The following is a 6,067-nucleotide window of genomic DNA, read 5'->3' as shown; positions in this document are numbered from 1 at the left end:
TAACTTATCTAAAGGACTTTGAAAATCTTTATGGGAGTGGAGGGGTATCCTATGGCCTCAAGGTCACACGTGGCTCTTCAGGTCCTTAAGTGTGGCCCTTTGGCTGAATCCACCCTTCACAGAACAAATCCCCTTAATAAAAGGAATTGTTCTACAAAATTTGACCTCAGTCAAAAGATGGCACCCAAAGACCTAGAAGGCCACATGTGGCATAGCACCTGCAGGTTACCCACCCATTAGATAAATGTTAGCTGCTGTTTGTTTGTAGTAATGTTTGTTTGCATCCCCAAGGCTTAGAATAGTGCCTGGGCTCTGACAGATACATAATAAAACTGTGTTTATTGATTAATTAGGCTCCTCTAAAAATCCTATTTGCATTCCTCATCCTGGATTAGAGGTGGTCCAGGGTTCTCAGAGTCAAGTCTGCTAAGTGTAAACCCTAATGATACATTCTAGAAAACTGAAAGGGCTCTGTCTGAATACTGATTGACCTGGTGGCAGATTATACACCTATAATCTGAAGACCAGTCTTACTAAATCAGGAGAAGCTCATCACTTGCTTGGCTTCTAGTTCATGAAATTTTAAAGCACAGTAACTATCCAAGATCATTGTACCTATCTGAACAATTTAAGAATAATTGAGTGCTAAAAATGTATATTAAATTCCATAAATACAAGAGGAATTTAAAATAGGAAATGATCAGTATAGCCTGGACTAGTCAGTAGTAAGTTAGCTGAACAGGAAGTTGCATCAAGGGTTTGAACTTTAATTTAATTGTAGTAGTTTAATTAAAAATAATATTTAATTAATTTAAGTTTAGTGGGTATGTCAACATCCTTTAAAGAGAAAAATTAGCCCAGTCTACAATATTAGATATTATTACTGTTGTTGTTATTCAGTCATTTCAGACTCTTCATGACTCTATTTGGAGTTTTTCTTGGCAAACATAATGGAATTCTCCAGCTCATTTTATAGATGAGAAAATTGGGGCAAATAGAATTAAATGACTTATCCAGGGCCATACAGCTAGTAAGTGTCTGAGGGCACATTTGAACTCATCAATATGAGTCTTCCTGATTTCAAACCCAGTGCTCTATTCACTATACCTCCTAGCTGCCAGATACTGTTTCTACCACATGTAAATCACATAACAATTAAGTGAAAGAACTAAATCTAAAAACCAGCTTTTGAAGGGCTTCTTACTTCAAGTCCAATGTCCTTCATACTATATTATATATAGCTCTTGCCTCCTCAGCAGCAGCAAGTACTTTTCAGTTGTAAATGTTTTGACAAGTGTGAAAATATCTTATATTTTTCAAAAAATAAAGAGAAAAGTAACTAAATATATCAGTATCATCATTAGAATGTTTTTTCCCATTAGATAAAAAAATTGAAAATTGTAACAGTAAATGTTATACAGTTCATGAACTGAAAAGAGTTTCAAAGTTACATGTTCATTCCCCATTGCTTCCAGACTGGTGAACATCTAAACAAGTCATGAGCAATAGTTGCCAAATCTACAATTGCTTTGAATCACTTCCAGTCTAATGTCATGGCAAGGAGAATGGTATAATTTCTACAGTGAGACAGTGTTCAAGATGCAAAAGAAGACTTTATTATTCCTAAAATATATTCTAGACACATACTCTCTGATCTATGATGATAATAGCATAAGGTGAGCTTTTGGGGATAAAATTAAGAAAGTATCATTTCAGTGTTCTTGTTGCCCCCAGAAATCAAAGGGATTTCTACAAGAGGTAGAAAGGACCTTGGATATCATTTGTTCTAACCTCTTCATTTTATAAATGAAGAAACTGAAGCCAAGAGAAGTGATGTAATTAGCCCAAGAAAACACAAGAAAAAAGTAGTACAGTCAGGATTCAAAGTCAAAGCTCCCATTCCCACTGCTATGTTGATTTCATACTACTTTGAGCTCTCATATGAATTTATTGTGTTGTGATTGATATTATAACTATCACGTACATACTTTATTTTTTTTTCTATTGGACTGCATGCTCCTTGAGGTCAGAGAACTTGTCATAGGTATGTATAAACATTTTTTACCTTATCTGTGGTTTCATCCATGTAGGGAATCCTCAGTGCAGGTTGATACCTGCTATATAATCATGTCTTAAAGAATTGCATGGGGGCACTGAGGGTTTAAGTGACTTGCACAGGATCACATAGCCAGTATATGACAGAAGAAGGACTTGAAGTTAGTTCTCTCTAACTCCTTCAATACTATCCATTTGTTTTATTATGAGCTATTTCTCCAAAGTTTGTATTTTTATAGAGCCTTTTTATTGATGGCCTTTGTTGTTGTTGAATGTTGTTTTCTCGCATTACAGTGATTTCTAGAAATAACCTCCACCAACCCAGGAAGCCTTCCCTTGTGACCAGAAAACAAAAAGAATTAAGCAAAATGCATTGGCATAACAAAGACTACTTATAGCATATGCAACACTTTGCATCCATAGCCTCTACCTCTCCAAGGAAAGGAGTTAAAACAAATCATTACAATTATAGAGTTTTGAGTTTTGTTTCATTGTTCTTTACATTCCCAATTCATTGTGAACATTGTTTTCTTTATTATCATTGCTTCATTATGTCATTTCATGTCCTAGTATGTTTCTCTGAATTCCTTAATTTGTCGTTGTTTTATAGCACCAAGGTACTTCATTACATTCATGTATCATGATCTGATAGGCAATGCTCTGGTCCAAGGATCCACTCTTTCTTGCTGGTTTTTGCTAGGGTGTTTTATTTACATGTTGATCTACTGTAGGCATAAACACAAGATTTATTACAGGTGCCTAATAAGTGTTTGTTGAATGGGAACCACTGAATCAAATAGAATTTATAAAAACTTTGAGATACTTTTTATTTCATGTTTTACCTCTGCTAGAGAAAGTGTTATACAAGCATATAATACACATTTCAAATGAGACATTCCAGATTTTACCCAGAATTTTCTGTCTTTGTGATATTCAATGCTGAGGATCATTATTTTCAAATTTTTGTTTCATATTAATATTTTCTATGATATTTTTAAATCTCTTATTGTCAAGGTCTTTTTATATCACATTTATTTCTGTATACATTCTTCCCTCCAAATTGGCCAGCAAGCCAACCCTTGTCATAAAGACTTTATTAAGGTAAAAAATTGCCCCGTTTAGCATGATGTATTGCTTTCAAGAGCTGGTCTTGCATGTAATGATAAGCTACAGCCTTTATCCAAAGTATTTCTTTCAGAAGGTCCTTGAAGTCATTAAGATTTTCTGAGTACTGCAGAGAAAGTTTAGATTCATTCACTCTGGGCCCCTTCTCCATTCCCTATGTAAAATTTACCACTTATTTCTCCCTCACCTTCCATTTTATGGGTCACTAGCTTGCCTCGGAAATCAAAGCCCCCAAAGTACCCAGCTTTCACAGAGCAACAAATAACAAAGAAAGAGAGAGGATAAAGACAACTCGGAAGCTAATACAGGAGAGATAAAGGAAGGAAGTAAAGAATTTGAAGAAACTGTTACCTTTATTCTGTGAGCTACATATTTTCAGGATTCCACAATCATTTATAGTTAACTCATTCCTATCAGTTTGACAAGGGTTTGCAGACTATAATTTGGTAGCATCTGAGTTGTGTCATGGCTCAATAAGTCCCAAGTTCTCTTTTTCTGATGTTTTCCTCTTTTCAATTCTTCTAGTTAGCTAGTGATTTATAAGAGTAACATAATATTTCCTAAAAAAGGAATTTAACTCAAAGATCATGGTTAAAAATATTTTTCCTATTGTCTATGCCATATTATTCACAGATTTTTTAAAATTTCATTTCCTTCTTGTTTTGTTTTTATGCTTTTAAAAATTTGTCCTCTTTATATCTTCACTTTATTTCTCTTATTCTTTGTTTTGCCATTCCTTTTTACCACTGCTTGCCTCTACTTTACCTTTTTCTTGTAGCAACATGGTGAAATATGAAGAAGAATTAACCAGGGATGAGGACAGCTGATTGCCAGTCCTGTCTCTATTACAAACTGATTTAGACAAGTACTAGGTTACTCAGTATCCTTATCTATAAAATAATATATATATTATATGACATATATATTATAATATATATATCAAATATTAAGTAAATGATCTCTAAGGGTCCCTTGAGACCTGAAGTTCTGTAGTACTATTCTCCTTTCATCTTTTGATTGCGCGCTGTCTCAGACTCCCTTCTTTGTGACATCTTCTTTTTACTCCTTTTCCCCTCCTTTATATCCCTCGGCCCTTCTTTTCATCTGCTCTGAGTCATAACTATCAATTCTTTCAACTGGAACAAAATTGTTAAGGGAGTGAAATCAAGGACAGTAGTGCTTGAAGACAGTTTGACTGCTTGAAGATTTACAATAACAAAGAGGACAATGTGACCATGAGATAAACCCACTAGGAACTAGGACAGCTCATCTCCTAGCCCCTGCAGAGCTTCTGGGAGAGAGATAGGTCATGAGAGGTAATTCTCATGCTGATAGGATTCTGGAGATTGCAGCATGATTATTAGGTGTCCCCTGATGCATAGAAGACAGGGAAGGCCATTTATGGGAGGAAGCATTGGTCCCCCAGTGAATGTCCATGTCCTAGAACAAAGTCATATTTACTCTGGCCTTGCTTATAACTTGGTATCTAAACTAGTATCTGAGAGTTTTGTGATTATTTTAGTTCTTCTGTTATGTCCATTGCTTGTGATCTTCAATTTGTATCTTTTACTATTATGACATTCACTATCATCCATTTATGCTGGGGTTTCCAAGCTCATCACTCCAGAGGGTATTTATTTCCACTTAGATACTTTTTTTAACTACAGTCTATAGTAAGCTACCTTCAGGGAAGTAGTAGGACTTCCTTGATGCTCTCAGTTTCTGAATAAGTTTTAACTACAAATAGAGTAACTGAAATGTCATCCAATCATTCTCATTTTCTAAATTAAAAAATAGAAGTTTGATAAAAATTAGCTCTCAGATGTAAGCTATTTTAACCTTTCAGGGACTCAGTTTCTTCATCTGTACAATTTCTTTACATAAAGACATACTGCTGAGTACAATAGGATAGCCTTTGCCCTTATAGAGTTTATAGTCTCATTGAGAAAAAATAAGGTAAACATATGAACAGTTAAATAACACTAAAATATTGAAATACACTCAAATAAATAATAGGAAAAATGTCACAACACAGAACACATGTATCGCTATAAAAATCAGAGGAATGAGACATAATTTCAAAATGGAGGAAACAGAGAAGACTTGGAGGGGTGAGATTTGAATTGATTTTTAAAAACGAGTAGGGTTTGGGTGGCTTGATTGTTTGTTGTCCTTCATTTTCTAAGAGGACCAAAATGACATTGTCATGACAAAGTGAAGTTTCAGTGTGTCTGACTGTGGGTGATCAGACCAATATGAGTTCAGAAGGCTCTAGCACAGGTTGGACACAGATAGTTCATGTGAATATTTGGGGTAGATACTCCAAATTTGTGCATCCTACATTTACTTTGTGCTGTCTCCATTTTGCTTTGCTCGTAGAGCATAACACCCTTTCTGATGTAGGTATGCCATGCTGAGTGGTCCTGTGCCAGTGTCTCCCATGTTTCACAGTCAAATCCAAAGTTCTTGAGAGAGACCTTGAGAGTGTTCTTGGATCACTTATGACCACCATGTGGTCTCCTGCCCCATGTGAGTTCTTCATAAAGGAGTCTTTTTGGAAAGCATACATTTTGTATTCAAACAATGTGGCCAGCCCATAGGAGTTGTGCTCTCTGGAGTATAGTTTGAATGCTTGACAGTTCAGCTCAAGCAAAGACTTCAAGGATAAGGTACCTTATCCTACCAGGTGATCCTCAGACTCTTCCAAAGACAGTTCAAATGGAAGTGATTCAGTTCCTGGCATGGCGTTGTTAGACTGTCCATGTTTCATAGGCATACAACAATGAGGTCAGCACAACAGCTCTGTAGACTTTCAGGTTGGTAGTAAGTCTAATACCTCTTCTCTCCCAAACTTTTCTTTGGAGCCTCCCAAACACTGAGCTAGCTC

The sequence above is a fragment of the Notamacropus eugenii genome, chromosome 1, assembly GCF_028372415.1.
Source record: "Notamacropus eugenii isolate mMacEug1 chromosome 1, mMacEug1.pri_v2, whole genome shotgun sequence".
In the NCBI taxonomy this organism is placed as follows: Eukaryota; Metazoa; Chordata; class Mammalia; order Diprotodontia; family Macropodidae; genus Notamacropus; species Notamacropus eugenii.
The sequence above is the reverse complement of the archived record's forward strand: the minus strand, read 5'-3'. Positions refer to the sequence as shown.